Raw genomic sequence first — 27063 nt, 5'->3', positions numbered from 1 at the left:
CTGCAATCCGGAATTCCTGAAGGAACGGGGAATCTCAGCTTAATTTCAGAGCCACATAAAAGTGACTAGACGCCTCTAAAGCCACCTGTATCACTTTTATCAGAAAGCCTTTTGATGACTGTTAAAGTCATGAGCTTGCTTTAATCACCTGTCTACAATGCCATTTACAAACGTACCTTGGTATACATGTGGTTACTGTATGATTAAGGCCCCGTTCACACTAGTGTGATTTCTCCTACATTTGCCATCACACTACAATGCACAACATTGGAAATCACATTATTCATGATGATGCCCATTCACATCAATGCAATGTAGGTTTTTTTATTTTGGTGCAGCATACTGTGGTTTGGGCCTCAGACTTCAAAGAAAGCATATGAAAAACGCATATGCATGCATTTTTGGTGCGTTTTGGCAGGGTTTTGTGCTTAACCAGTTTCCTCCTATAAAAGAAAAGTATGAACCATGAAAATGTATCAAAAACACACTGAAAAATGCATGATTATGGAGTAGCATTAGCGAGAACCGAGGCTAAGAAAACCCATCATGAGCCGCTCCCTTTCCAACACTCTTTCTGAAAATCCATATGTGCCCTATCATAGGAGGACATTGTAAGGGGGCGAGGGGAGTTTGGGGGGTGTCCTTATAATTTAAGCTGCAACTATTTAGCACAGTAAACAAAATGAGCTTTTCTCATGAAAGCAACAAATTTAGTCTGCTGAAACTGTACAGAGTAGCCTACAGCTCCACCTGATGGCCACAATAGAAAATACTTATGCAGCGTTTCATATTTACCTAGGAATGCACAAACAAAAGCTGTAAAAACAGCATATACAAAACAGTATACATTTTGTTTTGTTGGAACCCCAGAAAATGACAAAATGCACATGCTGAAACTTGCACTGCACCAACACTTTAAGGGTTAATTGTTCGTTTAATCTAGGTAGGAGATGGAAAAGCATATTTACTTGCCTGAGTCTCCACTCTCCCAGCAGATGGATCAGGATCAGGTCAGTATAAGTCTTTTCCAAGTCCCCTTGACCTAAATGAGCAGTTATCCTTGCAGTCTGGTAGCAGCCCTTCTACAAGGAAGAATTTTAAATTTTCCTGGAATTCGGCTTAAATTTTTAAAGAATACATATAATACATAGGTGCCTTATTTTGCCTGGAGCTCTATTTTCACAATAAACTAATCTGTCAAACCAGCTCTATTGCTATAAGAGAACTATTCATAAGAGTTATACGGTGTCAAATAAAAAAAAATGAATGCTTTGAAAAATAGCAGCTCTGAATACTTTTCTAAGAACTATACCCACACAAACACATATTCAGTTAGACACTGAGAAACGCCAGTTTAGGCTTGTCTGTACAAGGCTGACGCATCCTGATGAAAACTACAGAAAAACTATTCACTGACTTCACTGAACTGGTTAAAGAGAAAATCAAGTGGGGGTGTTTGAGCCAGGGCTTTGCGTGTCTTACCTCCAGCATAATGCTGAGCTCAAGCGTCTAACCTGAAGCATGACCTGACAGCAGCACATACAAACCACTGCTCCAGGACACATGAACATGAGGTCACCGTCCTCTTAAAGGGACCAGTTGTTTGCTATGACACTACCAGTTCCTGCCAATGTTTACAAGTCTAAGAGGCCCTCCACAATTTGGGCGGCCACTCGCTAGTCTGAGGACATTTGGCAAGGACTGGAAAAAGAGATGACTGCACATAAAGTCTCTCCTTTTTTGGGAAAACAAACTCTAAACCAATAAAACGTCTGACATTTAGGAGGGGTGTGGAAGGAATATAAAACAAAATCCATCCACCACCCCCACACCAAAGCAAGTGCTTTCCATCTTACGTCTGTTAAATAAACCCAATTTTCCTTCAAATACATACAAAGAATCTGTATTAAACGGTGCACATTAACCAAAACAAGAAATATGTTAGCATAAGTTAAAAAGTACTAAAAAAAAAAATTTTTTTTTTATTCAGGCAAAGATTTTTTGAAATAAACAAGAAGTTCCAGAGCGGGCATTGAGCCAAAAACATATGCTTGTAATTTTTCAGCATACTGTAGCTTAGCCAATTCAGGGTAGATAGCATTATGCCAGATGGGAATTACATGCAAGAAAGCCTGTTACCCGTTGCAATTGTTGCGACTTGGCCCAAATCTTATGCTTGAGTTAATACGTATAGTGTTTTATTGGGTCTACAAAAGTGTTACCCAGCAGTGGGTAGGTACATGCTATATTACATGGTGTTCATACTAACTCATCCACTAGAGCATTTTCTTTCTGTACACTGCAAAAATTCTCACTGATCCTCCCGTTGTTCTGTGTCCCCACTGCAGCCTGAAATTGTGTAGACTAGCGGTTGCCATCTACTGAGCATGCTCCGGTTACAGTGCATTGCAAAGCCATTCATTTGCTTATTTTTCTCCTCTGTGCAGCCCATGTGACTATAGAGTCACGCATTTGGGGGCATATACACAGTGTTAAATGACACTCCCATTGTATGTTTAGTATCCCTTTAAATGGGCTATAACGGCTAGCATAGAGTCCTGCAGCTGAGTACGCTCTGTCAAGGGCTCAGCCAAGGCCCCGACCATATGTTGCAGTTGAGCTCTACAACCAGTTGCCAGGGAAGGTCACTCACCCCACGTCTTTTGGACATTGCAGATGATCAAGCTTGATCCTGCGAGAGTGATCCCTGTACAGAAGTGACAAAGATTGTATTAACTATGCACAATAACCGCAGTGGGATCACTACTAGGGTACTGGGCAGGAAAAAACAGGTGTGACATAAAAATATATTTTAACCACTACAATACAGGGCACTTTCACCCCCTTCCTTCCCAGCCCAATTTTCAGCTTTCATCGCTCTAGCGCTTTCAGTGACAATTGCGCGGTCATGCTACACTGTACCCAAATGAAATTGTTATCATTTTGTTTGCACAAATAGAGCTTTATTTTGGTGTTATTTATTCACGACTCCGTTTTTTTTTTATGATATAAGCGCAAAAATAGCGGAAATTTGGAAAAAAAACAATATTTTCTTTTTTCTATTTGAAAAGAAATCCAATAAAATCAAATTTTGTCATAAATTTAAGCCAAAATGTATTCTGCTACATGTTTTTGGTAAAAAAAATTCCGTTAAGTGTATAATAATTGGTTTGTGTGATCACGGACATATGTACGCAAATGATCATGTACATATGTGTGCAGGTGATCACGTACATATGTGTGCAGATAATCATTGGGACATGTGATTTTAGTGGGACATATGTGGGGGACATGTTTTTATTATTAGGGACATGTGTTTTTATTATTTGGGGACATGTATGTTTTGGGGACATGTGTGTTTTGGGGACATATGTGGGGACTGTGTTTGTACTGTGTGGTGTGTTGTGTGTTTACACTACACTGATGATCAGTGAGTAAAAAGCTGTAAAAAGAAGCCCATACTCACTGATCATCAGCCGGCTGCAGCGTTCTGCTCTCCTCTCCTCAGCAGTGAATTCCGTGTGAGGAGAGGAGAGCCGATTGCCTAGCAACCGGCTGTTTGTTTACATCACATGACGGCCGTGATTGGACACGGCCGTCATGTGATCAGGAGGGCCAATCACAGAGCCCTCCTGCCGATCTGAGATGTGCCGTGTCCAGGTGACACGAGCACATCGGGATCGCGCCGCTGCGCGAGCGCGCGCGATCCCGCTACTCCTGAAGGACGTTCCTGAACGGCCTATCAGGAGTAGACGGCTCCCACCCGGCCGTATATATGCATTGGCCGGGTGGGAAGTGGTTAATAAGGTCAGTCCTACAAATTTCAAACACGTTAAAGAAACTTTTTCTGCAGAGGAATTGGCCGGACAAGAATATTCTGAACAGAGGGCCATGCCTCCCAAGCAGACTCTAGAGTTTGCAATATATTCTTATTCAAGCCATTGCACTTGTTGGGTCACTTGTGACTTATACTCTGTAATTGCCTTTTTAAATGCCATCTTTTCTGAAACATACTCTGAGAAATGCTTTAAAGACTTCCCACTATACTAGGCAGTCTGGGAACAGTTGGTGACTGGAGAAAAATTCTCCATTGTTGTATTCTATCTTATTGTGGGAGGAGAAAAGGTTTAGCCAGAAAGCGTCTGGATTCTATGGGGCTTTGGTTAGGGTAACTGAAGGCTTAGCTGCTATCCAAGCCACCAGTAGAATGTAGTCCAAAACAATCCTTGGGTATACTGTAAATTAGTTATTAGCAAGACAGAAGTAGGGATCCCTAAGCATACATCACTCAGAGGGAGAAGCAGAACTGAAGCTCTTGTGGGTACCTGCTCTCTCTCCTGAAAAGGTCCTGAAGAAGCATTGCATGTGAAATGTGTTGGCCTCTTGGTCTTTTTGAGACAAAGGCTTTATGTACAAACATGTAAATTATCTGTATACAAATGATTATGAGAGATGTGTCTATACAGTTGTGCTCATAAGTTTACAAACCCTGTCAGAATTTATGATTTCTTTTTTTAAATCATAATTACAACAGAAACTACGCAAATGACCCTGATCAAAAGTTTACATACCCTGGTGATTTTGGCCTGATAACATGCATACATGTTGACACAAAGGGGTTTGAATGGCTATTAAAGGTATCCATCCTCACCTGTGATCTGTTTTCTTGTAATTAGTGTGTGTGTATAAAAGGTCAATGAATTTCTGGACTGATGTTTCTGGATTCTGAGTCATGGAGAAAACAAAAGAATTGAAAAGGTTGTTGAACTGTATAAAACAAGAAAAGGATATAAAAAGATATCCAAGCAATTGAGAATGCCAATCAGCAGTGTTCAAACTCTAATCAAGAAGTGGAAAATGAGGGGTTCTGTTGAAACCAAACCATGGTCAGGTAGACCAATTAAAATTTCAGCCACAACTGCCAGGAAAATTGTTCAGGATGCAAAGAAAAACCCACAACTAACTTCAGGTGAAATACAGGACTCTCTGAAAACATGTGGTGTGGCTGTTTCAAGATACACAATAAGGAGGCACTTGAAGAAAGATGGGCTGCATGGTCGACTCAACAGAAGAAAGCCATTACTACGCAAATGCCACAAAATATCCCGCTTACAATACACCAAACAGCACAGAGACAAGCCTCAAATCTTCTGGCACAAAGTCATTTGGAGTGATGAGATCAAAATTGAGCTTTTTGGCCACAACCATAAACGCTTCATTTGGAAAGGAGTCAAGGCCTATGGTGAAAGGTACACCATTTGAACTGTGAAACATGGAGGTGGATCGCTGATGTTTTGGGGGTTTGTGAGCTACAAAGGCACGGGAAATTTGGTCAAAATTGATGGCAAGGGTGGGCTTCTTGGAACCTCCTGTCAGATCAGGTGGAACTTCATGTGGCATAAGATCATTTGCCTGCTTGGCTTCTGCATCAGGCAGGGGTGTAGGTCAGGAAAAATGTCTTGCTGCATATCTTGTGCAGTGTCAGAATTATCTATGGAGGGTAGTCCCGGTGAGATAGGATATTGGAATGAACAAGAAGAGGGGCTATGGACTTTTTAGGCACTGTCACACAAAAAAACATTTTTTATATAAAAATTGAATCGTGTAGACCCTCCTTTTCTCTCTTCTTCCTCTGTTTCTTTCTTCTCTTTCTTTCCTTTCTGTCTTTTCTTTTTCTTCTCTATACTTACTGTTTAACAAGACATTTTTATAACCTGGAAAAGGTCAGGCGTAACTCTATGAGGTCGTTACTCATGGCAGAGGGGTGTAGGGGAGTTCCCCCCTCCCTGCTTTTTTCTTTTTCTTTTTTTTTTTTCCCTCCCCCTTTACCCTGCTCTGTTTTCTACACTGTTCTTACTCCTGACAGTGTAGACATAAAAGGTTCTCTGGACGAGATCTAAATGGGCCTAGCAGAACGTGGGGCATGCTTTTAAATCTGACTGACGAAGCACTATACTCTTCTGGGTTATTCCGTGATGTGCAGCCCATCGATATTTTGAGTAAGTTTAGTTTATATTTGACTTATAGTTTTAAGAGGCTACACTTCCAAGTTTTACTGTCGGAGGATCTGGCTAATGTGTAGGTTGGGGGTCATATTCTCTGAATTTTAATTGTTCACTGACTGTACTATTTGTGATATTTTTTGCTGTCTTACCTTGCATTATAAATAAAAACATATTGAAAGTAAAAAATTGAATCGTGTATCATGAATTGTGTATCATCTGAGGCTGTTCACTTCACTGGGTATATGTGAGGGTTTACAACCACTTTAAGGGAAATGCATGTATAGGCCAGAGCAAATCACATGCGATCTCTGTGCGATGTGATTTCAGCCATACAGATAGTATGGCTGAATTCGCATCGCATCCGGCCCAAACTCGCACAGGACCCTTTTTTTGGTCCGCAGCGGAATCGGATTGCATTGGTGTTAACACCATGCGATCCGATTCCTGTCCAAGTTTGCAGATCAGTTCGCATATCGCAGTGCGATTTGGGGGTGTCATTAACTTTTCACTGGCACTCCCACCAGTTCGCATAGGGCAGTGTGAACTGCTGCCGGGAGGCATGTGATGCGGGAAACCCGCAGTAGATTCGCAGTGTTCCCGCATCGCAGCAGTGTGAACCCAGCCTAAATGCTGAAACTTTGTTTTGAAAGAATATTTGAGTTAACTTATATTTTGTTAGCTAGACTCTCAAAATAAACAAAATTGTCCAATCAGTAGAGGCACAGTATATGTGCACATCGGGACTATGAAAATGAAACCAACACTCTTCATTAATCAAAGGCAGGACAGTCTTCTGTCAGGAACAGCTTTGGGCTCAGCATAAGTACCGTACTGTAAGCAGCTTTTATCAGATAAAACCCTCCATATGCCAGGCATGGTGCTGCAATGCTGAAAATACACGTGAGACATGCAGAGGGGGTTTGAGGATACAAGAGATGGAAAATCATTTAGCTTAATTGTCACAAGTACATTGTAATCTAGTGGACATTATCATTACCACAACTTTTCAAATAAAAGAAAACTGTAGCGCACAAAATCTACTGGCCACTATACCTCTTATAGCATAATAATGCATATATACGTATCAATCCTTATGTGCAAAACAATATGTCTACATTGTCTAGTTTGCATAAATAGCCACTGAATACAAAGTGGTGATCCAAGATTATTCTATAAAGAATGGAAGCTGACGAACATAATGACAGTGACTTTCACATCTGCTGGGGAAACACACGTTTGTAAAGCTGCAGCTAATCATTTGTTTGCCATATGTAAAAAGTAGCACATAGATACATAGAAATTCTTTAGCACAGGAGACAGAGGGCTTCATTTTCTAAAAAGGAATTGTAAATGGCAGGGGGAGATCACAATGAAGGTAACCAGAACACTTTTGCATGATCTACATGATTATGTGGATGTCTATATGTCCAGGGAACATGGTCACTTATATGCCGAATCACAGAGTTATGTTCAATCCATACATTACGCTCCCTTTTTCAGCCATTTCTGAGCTTTTGACTGACTTGGAACAAGAGTACATTGTAAGCGACTTTACTCTTACTTTTACTCTTACTTTTCTGACCTGCATGATTTTTTTAGGCCTGTGTCTCAAACTACTGAAGCTAGCAACCAGCAATGGTAGCTACTTTGTCTTTTCGTGCACGTTTCCTGCAGATTCCCCTGCAATGCAATGCAATAGAAGACTGGGATACTTGCACTATACTACCAAAAGTATTGAGACACCTGCCTTTACATGCATATGAACTTTAATGGCATCCCAGTCTTAGTCCATAGGGTTCAATATTGAGCTGGCCCAACCTTTGCAGCTATAACAGTGTCAACTCTACTTGGAAGGCTGTCCACGAGGTTTAGGAGAGTGTCTATGGGAATGTTTGACCATTCAAAGCAAGGTCCATAAAGACACGGATGAGCGAATTTGGGGTGGAGGAACTTGACTGGCCTGCACAGAGACATTCCCATAGACACACTCCTAAACCTTGTGGACAGCCTTCCTAGAAGAGTTGAAGCTGGTATGGGTACAAAGGCTGGGCGACTCAATATTGAACCCTTCGGATTAAGACTGGGATGTCATTAAAGTTCATGTGCGTGTAAAGGCAGGCACCCCAATACTTTTGGTAACAGTTTATCTCTCTCGTCCTCAGCATGTTCAAACTCATCCATCTTCCAGCACTGAAGCCTCTGGCAAAGACTTCAGCATAGTCCACTGTTTTTTTTTATGCACTTGCACTGTAACCATGTGCAAAGCATGGACCATGGATTTTCATGTCAGCTTTAGTGATATCAATTCACACTTCATGCTGCATTGTTTCTGCAATGTTCCATAAACATAGGGGAAAACACGGTTTTTATATTCGGTACACTATGGCCCCATTCACACAGGCTTTCCGATCAGGTCCGCCTGTCAGTTTTTCAGGTGGACCTGATCAGACACTAGATTCAGCCCTATGGAGAGGCGGATGTCAGCCGATCCAATCCTGTCCGTGAAATCCAGATGGATGGAAACCCTATTTTCTATCCATCTGGAGAATCATATAAAAATGGACAAGCAGTCCATTTTCATCCGATCGCCATAGAGGACAGCGGAACTTTGAAAGGTCTATCTCCGCACCCTGTCATCTGCCTGCTCAGCGGGGATAAGCGGATCAATCCCTGCTGAGCAAAGCGGAGTCCGTTCACGGACAAGCACATATGAAAGGACCCTAACTCTTAACTCGTGTAAGTTTGGATACTGGAACATACTCTGCGTAGCAAAGTACATTAGTAAACTAGCAATATGTACACTGTAACTGGTTGTGTAACCTAGTTAGACGATACATTGTTCTAAATCAGAATCACTGTATCAGGGGTGATCTAAAATAACACCAGTGCAGAAATGCTTTACACACGATTTTCTAAGCAGTTTTGTCCTATTATGCATTCACTGCTTGAGTGCAGATAAGTCAGATGGAGCCCTATAAGGTACATACAGCTGTGTATATACAGAGGAACTACTGTAGAAAATGAATGGATTATTCTGTTGACATCCTTGAGCGTCTGCTGACTCTTCGGCATTGTAAAGGCTAGTATGTTCTCTGGGCAGAGGACATCACTGGAAATAAAGTACTGTGTCCTAACACTAAGGGGAGCATGAGAAGCCAGAGACAACCCAAGACAACAGGTCCCTGTACAGTTATTTACAAAACCCATGTAGAAAAATTCAGGGGTCTATTATTACTGTCTGGTTATGCTCTAAAACTCCAGTCTACAGCCATCAATAATATATTAGTCATTTTGGTCTACTCAACACTAAAAAGGTGTATAAAAAGGAGTATAAAATGCAATGCAATGGGGTATATTTACTAAAACTGGTGTACTCAGAATCTGGTGCAGCTGCGCATGGTAGCATATCAGTTTCTAACCTCAGCTTGTTCAATTAAGCTTTGACAACAAAACCTGTAAGCTGATTGGTTCCTATGGAGAAGTGAGTCTGATTCTGCACACACCAGCTTTAGTAACTGAACCACATTATGATTGACTGCTTTCTTAGTATTTGATACTAAACAATACAATCTTTACTAGGGGTATACCGTATCTGAAACATACAAAATGGACCCTATGGGGTTGATTTACTAGGGGCAAATATACTCTGCAAGAGTAGTTGCTCCACAGCTTAGTAAATGAGCAAAAGCTTTGCGGGCTACCCTCAATCATGTGCAAGCAAAAAATAGGATTTTTATAACAGCTTACCTGTAAAATTATTTTCTTGGAGTACATCACAGGACACAGAGCCTCAGTATTCACTGATGGGTTATATAGGCACCACTAAGTGATGGACACTGGCACACCCTAGACAGGAAATTTAGCCCCCTATATAAACCTTCCCCTAACTGGGAGTACCTCAGTTTTGTAGCAATACGCGCATAATACATATCCCCCAAAAAAGAGGGCCGGGAGCTCTGTGTCCTGTGATGTACTCCAAGAAAAGGATTTTTACACGTAAGCCGTTATAAAAATCCTAGTTTTTTTTATCGTACATCACAGGACACAGAGCCTCAGTAGTCACTGATGGGATGTCCCAGAGCAATGCCACTTGAGGGGAGAGGACACAAAGTAGAGAGTAATCAGACCTGAGGACCCTGTACTGCATAGTACACCGCGCCCAAAAATAATATCCTCATGCCTTTTCACATCCACCTGATAGAATCTGGTGAACGTATGGACTGAAGACAAAGTTGCAGCCTTACAGATCGGAGCCATGGAGACCTGGTGATGCACTGCCCAAGAAGCACTAACAGCCCTGGTGGAGTTCACTTTGATTTGAAAAGGTGGAACTTTCCCTTTTAAAGCATAAGCTTGAACAATTACCTGACAAATCCATTTAGCAATGGTGGATTTCAACTCTGCCTGTCCTATCTTAGGACCTTCAGGCAACACAAAGAAAACTTCAATTTTGTGAACCTGAGCGGTTGCTTCCACATAGGTTTTGACCGCTCTCAATACATCCATAGAATGTAGCGACTTTTCTTCCTTACAACAGGGATCTGGGAAGAATGAAGGCTGAGCAATATCCTGGTTTAGGTGAAAATTTGAAACCACCTTCGTAAGAAAACTAGGACGAGGACGTAATACTACTTTATCCTTGTGAAAGACTAAATATGGCTCTTTACAAGAAAGAGCCGCCAATTCAGATACTCTTCTTGCAGAAGAAATGGCTACTAGAAAAACTAGCTTCCTTGTCAAAAGGACCAAAAGGAATATGTTGCATCGGCTCAAAAGGCTGTTTCTGTAAAGCCGACAGAACTAAATTCAAGTCCCAGGAGTTCAGGGGGGCTCTAACCGGTGGATTAAGCCGCGCTACTCCTTCGGACCAAAGAATGTGAAGCAAGTGGACATTGAAACAACACAGACAAGGCCGAGACCTGGCCCTTGATAGTACTCAAAGCCAATTTCATTTGCAGAAAATCAAGAATTCTCCCTACAACATACTTCCTGGGATGCCAACCCCTGGATTCACACCAGGAGACATAAGCCTTCCAGATTCTATAATAAATGACTCTGGAAGCTGGCTTCCTTGCATTAATTAAGGTAGAAGTTACTGGGCCTGAAAGTCCACGACTTTTCAGAATGTGGGTTTCAATAGCCAAACCGTTAAGTTTAGCATTTGTAAGGTATGATGGAACACTGTTCCCTGCGATAGCATGTCTGGACGTAGTGGTAGGGTCCATGGGGACCCTACCGCCATCTTTACTATTTCTGCATACCAAGATCTTCTGGGCCACTAGAAGCACTGACTTATTTTCCTGCTTGATCCTGCGAAGAACCCATGGTAGCAGCAGAATATGAGGGAATGCATAAATCAGTAAGAACTGATGCCATGGAGTCACCAACGCATCCGTCCCGCATGCAAGTGGATCCCTTGTCCTTGACACAAAGTTATCGATCTTGTTGTTGAACCTGGACGCAAACAGATCTACATCCGGGATCCCCCATCTTTGACATACGGCCAGGAAGATGTCAGGGTGAAGAGACCATTCCCCTGGGAACAACTGCTGGCGACTTAAGTAGTCCGCCTGCGAATTTCCCTGGGATGAAGATTGACTATATGCATGGCCCATGCTTTTCTGCCCAGATTAAGATCTGGTTTACCTCTTTCTGGGCTGCACGACTCCTGGTGCCCCCTTGGTCATTGATATAAGCCACTGCTGTGGCATTGTCAGATTGTACCCTGACAGGACTTGAATGTCCAGATTTTTAGAGCCAGGTACACCGCACAACTCTCCAGAATATTGTTGGGTAAGGTCTTCTCTTGAAAAGGGAACTCCCCGCCATGAATTTTTGCATGGAGTTTCAGCAGACCGATTTTTCAGCCACAAGATTCTACGCATATGTACCAGCCCAAGCGCAAGACGAGGTCTGAAGGATAGAATCTCAGATTGCATCAACCGAAAACACAAGGCTGCTGGCAGCTCGGCTAATTCTTGGGCCTACTGTTCAGTATCTGTTTCAAGTGATCTCTTATTGACTGGCATACCCCAACTGCCGCCATTGCAGGTTGAGCTACTGAACCTGCCAAGGCAAAAACGTTTTTCAACAGGAATTCCATCTTTTTATCAGATGGATCCCTAAGCATTTGAGTGTTAATCAAACGGACAAGAGATAACAGCATCAATTGCCAGTACACTCCACATCTTTGTGAATTTTTCCTCCATAGGATAAAGAGTTGAAAACTTTTTAGGAAGGAAAATATGTGATCCCACTCAGAATAAATAAGCTTTTCCAGCAGGGAATGAACTGGAAAAGTATGCGCCGCTCAAGGAGGTTTAAGTGAACCCAAACTAGATGTGGGTTTCTCAAGTGGCTCAGATACAGGTAACCTAAATGTGGAGCGGACCCTTTCAGTAAGAGTTTGCACCAGCAATTTCTCAGCCTGTGAAGCTGAAAAGGGACCTTCCCCACTAGATTCCCCAGAAGAGGAGTCATCCTCATCCCTATCCCCAGAGGGGGAATCATCTCCCCCTTCCCAGAGTTCCTCTGTTTGAGGGTCCTGTGTAGAAGGGGATCTAATGCGCTTTCTTCCCCCTAGAGAAGATATAATTACCGCCATTAATCTTTCCTCTAATCCACTTATAGTTGAGGATAAACCTCCCGAGTGATGAATACAGGGGCTGAAGTGCCAGCAGCAGATGTAGCCCCTGACCCCGACGACTCATCCTGACCAGCCTCCCTAGGTTCTTCAGAAGGAGATGGTGCTGCAGAAGGGGGGTTCTCAGAGCCTGAGGGAGATCACCTTGAGCCCCTATTTCTCTGGGTACCCGTACCTATTCTGCCCATAGTACCATGCACAAATGCCGACATACAAAATGCAGAAATGCACGTACCGCTGAACAATATAGTCCAGCAACTACCACTGCTATAAAAGGCCCAGTCTGGTGCTAAGTAAATGCTGCCTGGGGATGTCTGTGTCAGCTACACTTTCATGCTCTCCATCCGCTCTGTGTCCTTCCTTGAGCTGTGCACCTGAAAAAAAAGTGCATCTTATAGCCTCAATTAGTCCTCGTTGTGGGCGTCAATCCACGCCAGACGCCACGCTTATGCTCCGCCCCCTTTTCCCAGCCCCCATACCACTCATCCCCTTGTTCTCTTTTAAGCAAACTCTGCTTTCCCGCATAAGCCGAGGGTTTCAATACCGATCGGATTGCCATGGAGGGGGGCTGGGGCGGAGGAGAGCGGAGGGTAGGTGATTGAGAGACCACCAGAATGGCTGCACTGATGGCGGCGGGAGGTGGAGCGGGTACCGCTGACTGCCCTTACATTTAAAAGAGCTGTGGGGAGACATTCTCTAATGCCGCGTACACACGATCGGAATTCTTGTCGGAAAAAGCTCTGATGGTTTTCCCGACGGAATTTGGCTCAAGCTGTCTTGCCCACACACGGTCACATCAAATTCCGATCATTTATAATGCGGTGACGTACAACACGTACGACGTGACTAGAAAAAGGAAGTTCAATAGCCAGTAGCCAATAGCTTCTGTCTCGTAGTTGAATCTGAGCATGCGTGATTTTTGGCGTGTCGGAATTGCATACACACGATTGGAATTACCGATAGAAAGTTTTTCCGTCGGGAAAATTGAGAACATGCTATCAATTTTTGGCTGGCGGAAACTCGGACAGCTAAATTCTGATGGAGCATACACACGGTCGCATTTTCCAATAAAAAGCTCTCATCTGTTTTTCTGGACGGAATTCCGATCGTGTGTACGCGGCATAAGAGGAAAAAGTCCCCCATCCACATCCTACCTGAAGCCTGGGCTCGGAGGAGCATGCAGCATGATCACAGAGACAAGAAAGACAAGCATGGAAGGTACATGCTCTTGACAGCCCCCTGTGGCGACTTTAGGCATAGCAACATTACTTAAAGGAGAAGACCATAAGAAACTAGAAAAATTCCTTAGGAATCTCCCTTACCTTATCCAGCTCCAGGGTTCTGTGATAACAGACCAATCTTCACCTCTCACGGTGGGCTCCGTTTGAAAAACCTTCAGGGACTAGGGCCTCCTTTAAAAAGGGGGATCCTAGCTCTGGGCCTGTAAAGCACCCCATCAGGAATATGGCTGAAAAAAACAAATACTGGATACCGGGGTCCAGCTCTCTAAAAAGAAAAGCGTTACAGACAGAACCCCGTTTCTTCAGACACGAGGCACGGGTACCATTCAATTTGGCCTAGAAAAAGCACTTTAAATGGATCCAGTTGCATGGCTTGCCCCAGTAAGGAATATTCCAGTGGAGCTCAGCACAGCACATCTTTACTTGTGACCAACACCTAAGACACTGGTGAAAAAACTGAGGCACTCCCAGTTAGGGGAGGGGTTATATAGGGAGCTAAACTTCCTGTCTAAGATGTGCCAGTGTCCATCACCTAGTGGTGCCTATATAACTCATCAGTGAATACTGAGGCTTTGTGTCCTGTGATGTACGATAAAGAAATGCATTTTTTCCCCCTTGCATGTGATTGGGTATTCTTTGCAAAGTGAAGCTTTACCTCATTTACTGAGCTCTGGAGTGACTGCACTTGCAGAGGACAACCAGTCTGATTGCCTTCAGTAAATCACCACCCCCCCTGGTGTGCATCTCTCCAGCATTTCTGGAGAGATGGAGGACACAGCATTTTTTTTTATTTCTACACATTTCATCTTCCATGTTCTGTCATCCTGCTTTCATCTATATGTGCCTCAAAGGAATAAACTTTAATTTTTTTATAATTTTTTTTTAAACACAATTAAATATTTGATTAAAATGCATACTCTGCAAAAAAAGTTAAATAAACAGAGCAGTAACAGTCAGTGCACAAGCTGCATAATTTCATCTTGCATTGGTGCACAGAGTCCGCCTCAGTGGGCACACTCACTGGAATGTACTTAGGAATGCAGTTCAACTTCCTACATGCCCCAGGCATAACTCCCGTGACCTAGAAACCTTGTCAGGGTAAAACCTACAGGAAACACTGTACAGCCAGCACTCCAGCTTTTACCTTCCTGGGTTATTATAGATTTAACCTAAAATGTTATATAATGCAGTTTACCAATACTTAGATGTGATTACAGCATTCATTTTTTGCAGATTTTCCCTTTTTTTTTTCTCCTGCTTATCCTGCCAGAATCATGCCTCCTGTCCTAGGGTGAGAAACTGAGCTTGATCATTGTACTGTGGGGTTCATTTACTAAAACTGAAGCGTGCAAAATCTGGTATAGCTGTGCATGGTAGCCAATCAGCTTCTAGCTTCAGCTTTTTCTATTAAGCTTTGACAAAAAAACTGGAAGCGGATTGGTTTCTATGCAGAGTTGCACCTGTTTTTGCACTCTCCAGTTTTAGTAAATCAACCCCAGTGTATACAGAGAAGCAGTGTTTTGGACCTAGGACAAGGCATGTTGCTGGGACTAAACACCACCTCCTGCTCTCCTGATTTCCATAACATAAGGGTAAGGGGTTCTCTAATTCAAAAAGCAAACTGGGAGCAATGCTAACTGATAACAGTGCAATAGAGGAAGAGACCACAGTTTCTAAATTAAAGCAAGGATGACAGATTCCCCTCTGCTTGCTATTGTATACTGACAGCTGACACCCACGGCTGTCAGAACACCCAAACAGTAAATGTAGCGGATTGGTTTTCTCAATTATATAGTGCAGTGCTCCTCAAAACAATTGCATACATACAGTGTTTGCAAACCATAGATAACTGCCAACCATATATTATCAAAATAATTATTCGTACATAAAAAGTACATATGCCGATAAAGCCAAAATAAATATATAACTTGCAATCAATGTTTTTATGTCCTCCAAACCATATATATAAAATATATTCAGAGTCCAAAAAGTCCCAGTGTACTAATTGTTCAATAAATCATCCAGCTCCTTCAATGTCTTGGATCAGTAATTTACCAATGTGCCAGTTACATCCACCCAAGTACGCTACCAGATATGCCCTTACCTCCTTAGGTGCATCTTAATATTACAACAAGGTCATAAATAGCATTGTGTCACAATCTCCTCCGATCTGCTTTACAGACTAGGTCTGCTTCTGAAGAACAATTCAGGTCTCATATGCTCATAAGGAAATACAGAGAAACTCCACAATGCTTATTGACTATTAAAATTAAATCAAGCTTGTCCAAATGCATTCGCCTAGATAAAGTATTCATGCATATAAAAGACACTCCAGTCCACACGAGTTACCAGACCATAGACTTGATCTGTTCCACAGTGAGACCGGTGTGATGATGCCACAAGCTCCTCCCATCTGACATGTTGGGTCCTTCTGGACTTTCTCAAAGGCATTTAATGCATTAAAAATTAATTAACTACTTCCCACCCCTTAGGCTGTTTATAAAGCGGCTGAAGTGGTTATACCAGGATCATGACTGCAGCTATAGTCATGATCCAGATATTGTTTTTTCAAGTAGCCGATTCTCTTTCTAGTAAAAAATAATCTGAGCAGCTACTGGATTACTTTTACAGGCGGTGGAAGAGGTTCCCTCCCCCTCCTACCACTGCCTTTAGCGGGCTTTCCTGTCCGATTGGGGAGACCAATAAGGATGTGATCAGCAGCATCCAGTTCCTGGGACACAGTGAGAGGAACTAATGTTGTTCCTCCCGTTGAGTAATGTCAGAAAATGGAAGCAACAAGAATTTCATCACTTACGGTTTGGGTCTTATGTTAAGCCATTACTGGCTTGTGAAAGCATAAGATTAAACTGATATTGGTTTCATCAGATGTTTTGGAGGCCAGAGGTGAGATCTGGGGTCTCACAGACCCCAAATCTCTCCATAGAGAGGACCTGTCACGGTTCATGTTATCACAAGGAAGGTTGTTCATCTTTTGTAATAGCAATAAAGTTGATAAAAAAAAAAGGCACAATGTTAGAAAAAAGAATAGTTACCGACCCACACACATGTAAATGGCAATCACAGCACACATGAAGTATAGCCGCAATTGTCAGAGCATGAGCAATAATTCTAGCTCCAGGCCTCCTGTCTAATTCTAAACTGGTAACCTGTAAATGCTTTACAGGTTACCAGTTTAGAATTACAAAAGCATTGCCTACAGTGATTTTTAGGTTCCGTACCGCAACACAGGTGTATGCAAATTTTGAAGTGTGACATGTTTGGTATCTGTGTTAAACAGACATCAGTGTATAATCCAGGTCCACCGCTGTTTGGCATGCGTTCCATGGACGGCGAACGTTGCGTCAGTGGTTTAAGAAACCACAAATGCATCAACGCGTTTCGCCCCTCCTCCAGGGCATCATCAAGGACCTTTTTTGTATTGCATAGCGCACATAGTATCAGCGGTACTTCACCATTGTTTTTTCTTGTGTTTTCTGCCATTATGGTTGATTTACTTGGGTCTATCCACGTGAATACCCCTATGGAAAGCTTTTTGAGAGTCCACTCCTCACACACCAGATCATTCAGATCACAGCTCTCGACATCAGACTGCAAGCTGAGGATCCATACGTTTTGGTGAGTGGGATCACAAGAGGGGAGTGTGGCACACAAACACTTTATCTTGAATCACAGATGCACTTTATTTATATATTTTGGAGCACTCAGCACTTTATTATATTTTGGATTTTGAGAATACCATTACTGTTAATGTTTTGAGCACATTATGTAATTGTTGTTTAATATTCTGCAAGCGCTGTTAATTCATACATCCATTTTTGAAGTTTAGTACCTTTGTAATAGCTGCCACAGTTTATTCATTTATATTCTCACTTAGTGTGAGTTTTATTCAGTACATATATTGTTTGATATCTATTTACTACATCTATTTATCACATCTTTTGTATTATACCAAACAATTGGGCATTCAATTTATTAAAGTGTATTTTTTTCAAAAAAATGTCCCTTTGAAAAACCGCTGCACAAATATTGTGTCACATAAAAAAGCAACACCCACCATTTCATTCTCTAGGGCCTCTGCTTAAAAAAAAAACTTTAGTGTTTTTAATTATGAGCAAATTTCCATTACGAATAATGAAAAAAGGAACTGCTTCCTAAATGCTTTATACTATATAAACATCACAGACACTTGATCAAGTTTAGTCATAAACACTCTAGTTTCTAATACAGATATTGCAGACTGATTGTAACAGATGACATGATGGTATCCTTTCAGTTATCCTCAAATTTCCTGCAGACATCAAGGGTTTTTTTGTTCCATAGAGTCACAATAGCAATCTGTTACAGCATTTACTCCAAACTGTCACTTACCCCAAAACTGGTTCAGGCTGTATGTACACCTGTCTGCTGATTATCAGAGTCCCTTCATGTAAATGGTTGTCTTCTGACTGCATTAATGTGCTGCATATTAAATAATTCATTGAGTTGACTGTAAGCTCCTCCAGTCAGGAGCGTCTGTTTCTTATTTTCTGGAGAACCACATCTCTTGCCACGAATACAGTTTCTGTGACATGTCTTCACAAATGATCTTGAAGCAAATGTTTTTCAGAAGGGTGAGCAATGTGACAGCGATTTTCAGTGCATCCTTGTGGTTACACACAGCATACTGGATGGAACACACCTAGAATATCAGAAGTGCACATTAACACATATTAAGCAACCATTCCCTCATAATTGTTCCACAGTCATTTTACAGCCTATGATTCTTCTGCAATATAGAGCACATTACTTGACATAAAAACCACACTAATTACATTGAAATGTGGTTATGTGAGGATTTCTGGAGATCACGTTATTAGGATGAGCAAAACAGTATTTAAGACACTGCTTTTACAGAACGTAGACACTTTCAGTTTTTCAAAAATGGGATATAGGTCAATCATTTTAGATGTTTGCTGGACCGGCCACCTGTTTAGTCTTTTACAAGAGGGCGTTGCTCAATGTGTTGGGTGGTTTCATTTTTCTCTCTTTAATAACGATGCTGCTACTTTTTCTGCAGCAGGAATAAGACTATGTGGCATAAGACATGCATAGTGAATACACTCCAGAAAAATAAATATCTCTGTTTAGAACAAAGTACAAATACCTTTGGATATGCTAACAGCTGAAAGATCATGGAAGTGAACAACAAAAGCCCTTTGGTAAACTGACCATTCAGACATCTGCCCAAGATTGATAGGAGGAAGCCCCATTCGACTTCATTCATAAAATGGGCTGACAACTGCATTGTGACGTTAGCTATTTGGCAAACAGCTCCTGTCAGTACAGGGAAGATTTTTGCATGGAGTGTACCTGTCTTCATACATTCCGGGGTTTCATAAGATAAACTGGTGGCAGTGAAAGGTCTGTAGCAGTACACAGAAAGTTAAGCACTTGCCCCCACCTTGGGTACAATTTGTCTTTTCAAAAGACTCACTATACCTTTCAGAAAATATCTACGGGTGTTTGCTTTCTATAATATGATAATTTTGTGGGCGTTTCCACCATAGTGGTGCTCCAGGGCCACCAAATTTGTGATAAGCAGTCAGGAATATGGTGAGTAATTTATGTTCCTTGAAAGCCCAAAGGTCCTCCTTGGATTTTGGGCCCCTCAATGCATCAAAGCAAAGTCCAATAAAGAAAATGATTTAGCCTCCTGGCTAATACTAAAACCACGCTGAGTCCTCGCAGACTTGCACACGTTTCATTCACAGCTCACATGCATCCTTTCCCAACACCACTGATCATCCCAGGAAAAATGTGATATTTTGCCGCAAGTTTTTCAAAAATGCAGAAAATTGAAACGTATTTTTTTTTCTCACAAAGTTTATAATTAACCACTTCAGCCCCAGAAGGTTTTACCCCCTTGATGACAGGACATTTTTTTTTTGATACGGCATTGCTTTACATTAACTGATAAATGCGCAGTCGTGCAATGCTGCACCCAAATAAAATGGATGTCTTTTTTTCTCACAAATAGAGCTTTCTTATGGTGGTACTTGATCATCTCTGCGGTTTTCATTTTTTGCGCTATAAACAAAAAAAGAGAACATTTTTGGGGAAACAACTACATTTTTTACTTTCTACTATAAAACATATCCAATAAAAATAAGTCACATTTTTTTCATCAATTTAGGCCAATATGTATTCTATTGATTGATTTGCGCAAAGTTATAGCATCTACAAACTGTGGGATAGATTTAGGGACTTTTTTATTTAATATATATTTTTTACTATTAATGGCGGCAATCAGTGATTTTTAGCGAGACTGCGACATTGTGGTGGACAAATCTGACACTAAGTGAAACTTTTTGGGGACCAGTGACACCAATACAGTGATGAGTGCTAAAAACAATGCACTGTCACTGTATAAAGGACACTGGCAGGGAATGGGGTTAACAAAGGGGTAAGTGTGCTCCTAGGGAGTGATTTCTAACTGTATAGGGGATAAACTGAAGTACTGAAAAAGAGTCCTGGACAGCCGCACTCAAAAAATGTATTTTCGCCTTTATTGAGTGAAAAGACACAAAAACATGCCACAGCAGAACGGACAGAAGAGCTGACACATTTCACACTATAAACAGTGCTTAAACATAGGGGATGGACTGACTGGAGGGAGAGAGACATCCGAGTTCCTGATTAGCAGGAACACAAGATCTCTCTTCCTCTTTGACAGAATGCTGTTCTGCCTCTACGGCAAATGTTCAGCGGGTCCCCTGTCACAATCACAGCAGGAGTGCGGTTTCGGTGGCATGCACCAGACCCAAGAACAGAAATCACATACAGGTACACGATTTTGCCCTGCCGCAGTATATGTGCGTAGGGCGGTCATTACGTGGTTAATAGGCATAGGCACACTTAGAATTATAACCAAAAAATAAAACATTCTGCTGCTCCTTCCAAGTACAGCGATAATCACGTGTGAGACTTTTTCACAGCCTAGCCACAAAGAGGGGTCTGACTACTTATAACAATTTCAGAGGCCCTGGAGCACCAGGGCAGTAGAAACACCCAAAACATGACCAAATTCTTAATTTGTAAACACCCCAAGGTATTTTTCAAGAGGCATAGTTCCTAATTCATTTTGTTGCCACAAATTTTTGTAAAAACGCAGAAAGAATATTAAAATTATAATTTTTTTCCTTTTACACACAGTTGTCAATTTAATAAGATATTTTTCACACACAGCATGGGCATTAAATTAGAATCCAAAACATATTCTGTCCATGTGAGACTTTTTCACTGTTTGGATTATGTACCGGACATTGTATGTTGTGTATTACACAAATCAATCAATTGTATCAAAGTCAGTGTACTGTATTGTCACCTATAGCAATCCCTGTTACTATAAGCCAAGCAAGCCTAGCCTATTGGTGCATGGATGACCCCCAGGAATGCCATGTTTACTGGTCAGAATGTATGGGAGGCTGAAATAAGGAAGAACAAGATAGTTTCTGTGGCTAGGAATGGAATCATTCGGCCATGCAGATGGGTCAGTTCAGGCAGCAGGCAGAGACATTATCTGCAAACAGGCAAAGGATCAGTCCAGGCAGCAGGCAGAAACATGTCAGTATACAGGCCATGGTTAGTACAGACAGCAGTGGTGCACGGGTGTGGCGGTGATCAGGAATAGGGATGTACCCGATTTTCTAGTTGAATGTATGTTCGTCTCGAACATCGTGTGTTCGTTTGTTTGTAGATCTAGAACTAATGGGGCGCTCACAGCATGCTCCCCACCAACGAGCGCCCCATAATGCACTGCGAGATCGCATTGAACTGAAGGCTGCTGATTGGCCAAAGTGTGCACCTGACCTGTATGCTTTGGCCAATACCAGACCCTTATCCGAGCATGCTGCCTGACAGGCCAGGAAAGGCAGGAGATTAGCAAGCCCACCCCCAACCCCCCCCCCCCCCGAACCATACCAGGCTGCTTGCCCTCAACAAGGGGAGGGTTCTTTGGGGTGCCCCCCAAAGCACCCTGTCCCCACGATGATGAGGGCAAGGGTCTCTTCCAGACAACCCTGGACGGTGGATGTCGGGGTCTGCGGACGGAGGACTTAGAGTCTGGAATATCGTACCCCTACCCATTCACTAAAAAACCGTCAAAAAGTAATAAACACAGACGATCACGTCAACCGCTGACAGAAAGAAAGAAAAAAAAAAGCCCCCTTCTGACGTCATGCGACAGTACCCGAGTCCCCATACACCTTTTATGGTAATAACTTGCATACAAGCCTATAAAATTAGGACTTTAGATTTTTCATGTCCCATAGACCTTAGAGTTTGCATATTCGCTAGAACTTTTTTCCCTGTTCGAGAGGTTCTGGCCCATTCCTAATCAGGAACACTGTTGCTGACTGCACTGGCTTGGCAACACTGGGGAGGAGCGTGACAGGAATCAGACACTGTTGGTGACTTTGCAGGGCACATTTTACAGGGCCGATCACAAATGTCCTGTAACCCAATCTGAGATCTGCTGTATCCAACGGACACGGCGGCACACGAGGAAGAGCATACATGTACCCCCACCCACACTGGCACTGCTCCTGTCTGGCCGTATATATGCATTTGCCAGGAAATGATTAATAGCTGTCAAGTTTACAGAGCAAGGGCCATCTCCTGTCTACTGAAAATGTTGGCGAGGTGTATCTTGTTCTGGTCCACTAACTATAAACCACCAAGACTACTGACTTTGAAATGTGAAACCACCTAAAAGTCTGGGCAATTTACAAATGCCAACTGCCATTTTCAAACTTTGATGCATATGTAAAGCCAAAACTAGTTTTGGACATTGTGACTTTGGCAAATCATTTGATAATGTTCCATATAATGATCTAAAAAAAAGTGTACACACTAGAACTTAACCCAGTTGGCTAAATTATAGATACCAGAGTGTTATGGTAAATGGGTTTCATACAATACAGAGAACAGTCACTAGCGGTGTACCACAAGATTCTGTGCTGGGTCCTCTTCTATTTAATCTGTTTATAAGTGATATAATTGAAGGTTTTGTGGGCAAGGTAAATCTTTTTTGCTGATGACACAAAGGTGTGCAATAGGATTGACTATAACATGGAACATGATTTACATTGCCTTGAAAAAGTATTCATACCCCTTGAAATTTCTGACATTTTGTCATGTTCCCACCAAAAACGTAAATGTATTTTATTGGGAATTTATGTGATAGACCAAAGTGGCAATAATTATGAAGTAGTAGGAAAATTATAAATGGTTTTCAACATGTTTTACAAATAAATATGTGAAAAGTGTGACGTGCATTTTTATTCAGCCCCGAGTCAATACTTTGTAGGGCCACCTTTCGCTGCAATTACATCTGCAAGTCTTTTTTTTGGATGCCTCTCTACCAGCTTTGCACATCTAGAGTGACATTTTGTGCCATTTTTGCAATTTTTATGTCTTGACACAGATTCTCAATTGGACTTGATTGGGTCATTCCAACACATGAATATGCTTTTATCTAAACCATTCCATTGTACCTCTGGCTTTAAGTTTAGGGTCACTGTCCTGCTGGACAGTGAAGCTCCACCCCAGTCTCAATTTTTGTTCCAAGATTGCCCTGTATTTGGCTCCATCCATCTTCCCTGTCCCTGAAGAAAAGCATCCCCACAACATGATGCTGCCACCACCATGTTGCACGGTTGAGATTGTGTGTTCAGGGTGATGTGCAGTGTTCGTTTTCCGCCACATATAGCGTTTTGCTTTTAGGCCAAAAAGTTCAATGTTGGTCTCATCTAACCAGAGCTGCTTCTTCCACATGTTCGCCGTGTCCCCCACATGGATTCTCGCAAACTGCAAATGGGACTTCTTATGGCTTTCTTTTAGGGGTGCAACGGATCAAAAAACTCATGGATCGGATCGTTCCTCGGATCAGATTCACAGATCGGATAATTTTTCGGATCAGCAAAAAATAATTGAATTTGTAAAAACCTGTGAAAATTCCACCATTATATAGTCCCCACTGTAATATCCATGTCATCTCCCCCATTGTAATATTGGCTGAGCATGGCTGGGTATCGCCGAGTAAGGCAGAGTATTGGCGAGTATTGGCTGGATATTGCAGTGTATTGGCAGGGTATGGAGGGATGGCTGTGACTGCAATTGTCACAGAGCAGTGCTGTGGGCACTACAGATGTAGCCCACAGCGCTGCTGCCATCCGATCTCTCTCCTCCAATGTACAGATCAGTACATCATGGTTTGTTTACAAGTGATCGCTCCGTCATTTGATGGAGCGATCACATTGTAAATGGCTGACAGGTGCACCAAGATGGCCGCCGCTCCAAGACCGCGTCGCGTGTCGATCCGAATGGGGTGACCCGTACGGATCAGTGATGATCCGTTGCACCCCTACTTTCTTTCAACAATGGCTTTCTTCTTGCCACTCTTCCATAAAGGCCAGATTTGTGGAACGCACAACTAATAGTTATCCTATGGACAGATTCACTCACCTGAGCTGTGGATCTCTGCAGCTTCTCCAGAGTTACCATAGGCCTCTTGGCTGCTTCTCTGATTAATAATCATTAATAATCATCTTGCCTGGCCTATCAGTTTAGGTGGACGGCCATGTCTTAGTAGGTTTTCAGTTGTGCAATACTCTTTCCATTTTCAAACGATGGATTGTACAGTGCTCTGTGAGATGTTCAAAGCTTGGGATATTTTTTGTTCCTTGGCTTTCATGCCATTTGTTCACTAAGGTTTTCTAACAAACCTCTGAGGGCTTCACAGAACAGCTGTATTTATACTGAGATTCAGTTACACACAGGTGGACTCTATTTACTAATTAGATGACTTCCAAAGGCAATTGGTTCCACTAGATTTTAGTTGGGGGTATCAGAGTAAAGGGGGATGAATACAAATGCACACCATACTTTTCAGATATTTATTTGTAAAAAAATGTGAAAACTATTTATCATTTTCCTTCTACCTCGTGATGGTCCATCACATAAAATCCCGATAAAATCCATTTACATTTTTGTGGAAAATTTCAAGGGGTATGAATACTTTTCAAGGCACTGTACTAGTCAGAAGTTAAAGTGTTGCTAAACCTAGGACCCTGCATTCACTATATCTGGTCTCCCATAGTACACAGCCCATGAAAATTCAATTAATTTAGTAAATATACTGTAAACTGCTAAACGCCTTTTCTCATCAGCAATACATATAGCAGTCTTGTGATATTATCAGTGTCTGGCGGAGAACTGGTTAAAGCTTGTCATACTCCTAACTATCCTATGAGGCTGCAGGATCCCTGACCCTCTGTTTGGACAGTGCTGATTGGCCCTGTGCTGATCACATGCCCCTGCCCAAGAAAGCAAACTCTCTAGCAATACACACCAAATTGAACATGTGCAAAGTGCTCCCAAGGCTCGGTACTATCATAAGATTGATTCGGGACTGTGAAAGAATGGCAGGATCAGAGAAGACAGGATCAAACAGCCTTTTTACACAATGCGGAGGATTAACCCCTTATGTTCCACTTTGAGTATAACAAGCATGCTTTACTGCATGTGCAGACTGATTTTACTGCTGTGGGTTTAGTGACACTTTATTTCTGACTGAATAGCTGCTGTAATCTACATATTTATCCTCATGTTATTGAGCACGTCAATAAGACTTAAAAGGATCTTGTCAGTACATACAGTATCTCACAAAAGTGAATACACCCCTGACATTTTTGTAAATATGTTACATCTTTTCATGTGACAAGATGAAGAAATGACACTTTGCTACAATGTAAATTTGTGAGTGTATAACAGTGTAAATTTGCTGTCCCTTCAAAATAACAACACAACTAGAGGTCGACCGATATGGGTTTTTCTGGCCGATGCCGATATTTAGAAATCGTGGCGGCCGATGGCCGATATATGATGCCGATTTTTTTGGGCCGATATGTTAGGCCGATTTTTTATTAATTTTTTCCATTTTTTCCCCCTTCATCACATAAAATCTAAGTTGGACACCTTTCACACTGGGGCGTTTTTCAGGCGATTTTGGGCTAAAAATAGCACCTGTAAATTGCCTTCAAAACGGCTCCCCTGCAGTCTGTGTGAAAGCCCTGCAAGCAGCATCTTTGGAGCGGTGTAAACCGCTCCTCCACCACTCCTGCCCATTGAAATGAATGGTCACCACTGCTGAAGCATATGCAATGCGATTTTGCAGCAGTGCTTCACTGCCCCGCTAGCAGCCGAATAGTGGGGCTAAAATGACGGTAAATCGCTGCTAAAACTTGCAGCGTTTTACCGCCAACGCCTGCCCGATCCAGTGTGAAAGCAGCTTTAATAAGTGATGCAGAAAATTTCTTACACATTTATTAAACAAAACAAACCTCCAATCAGTTCACTTGTATGTATAATTTAGATAAAAAAAAATAAAAACTATTTATTAAATACACAAAAACAGGTACTCAAAACTTTTGGACGAAAAAAAAAAGGGCTAACTTGCGTTTGAAAGACCTCTGCGCAAATACCGCGTCACATAAAATATTGCAACAACCGCTATTTTATTCCCTAGGGTCTCTGCTAAAAAAATATATATAATTTTTGGGGCTTCTGAGTGAATTTCTAGCAGAAAATACTGGATTTTTACTTGTAAGCAACAAGTGTCAGAAAAGATTTAGTCTTTAAATGGTTAAACTGAGAACTTCTACACAGGGAGTTCAGCCCATTGAAGAAGAAACATTGTATCACTTTGATCTTTTCTTGGCAGCCTGCCCAGAGAGGAGGAAAGTCCTTCACTGATGTCTTCAGGCAACTTACATTGACTTCTATTACAGAAGTCTTTTGCAAGTCGCTCTGAACATGTAATCGGCTTTTTTATCAGCACAATCGGCCGATGCCGATTTATTAAAAAATGCCAAATATCGGCCGATATATCGGCCGACCTCTAAACACAACCATTAGTGTCTAAACGCTGGCAACAAAAGTGGGTGCAACCCTAAGTGAAAATGTCCAAATTGGGCCCAATTAGCAATTTCCCCTCCCCAGTGTCACGTGACTCGTTAGTATTACAAGGTCTTAGGTGTGAATGGGGAGCAGGTGTATTAAATTTGGTGTTACCACTCTCATACTGGTCACTGAAGTTCAACATGGCACCTCATGG

At 42.0% G+C, this 27063-nt stretch overlaps 1 protein-coding gene across 2 annotated transcripts in view; it reads right to left on the bottom strand.

The window, feature by feature from the left end:
• The window catches only part of TNK2 (tyrosine kinase non receptor 2), a 296608-nt gene that overhangs the window by 205081 nt on the left and 64464 nt on the right, over positions 1 to 27063 (bottom strand). For both annotated transcript variants that reach the window (XM_077487599.1, XM_077487600.1), the window contains one exon: positions 18279 to 18588. The gene's annotated coding sequence lies outside the window, so the exon portion shown is untranslated. The remainder of the gene's footprint in view (positions 1 to 18278; positions 18589 to 27063) is intronic.

This window comes from Lithobates pipiens, unplaced genomic scaffold (genome assembly GCF_037356315.1).
Source record: "Lithobates pipiens isolate NorthernLeopardFrog02 unplaced genomic scaffold, aLitPip1_a1.2 Scaffold_18, whole genome shotgun sequence".
Classification (NCBI taxonomy): Eukaryota; Metazoa; Chordata; class Amphibia; order Anura; family Ranidae; genus Lithobates; species Lithobates pipiens.
The sequence above is the reverse complement of the archived record's forward strand: the minus strand, read 5'-3'. Positions and strand labels throughout refer to the sequence as shown.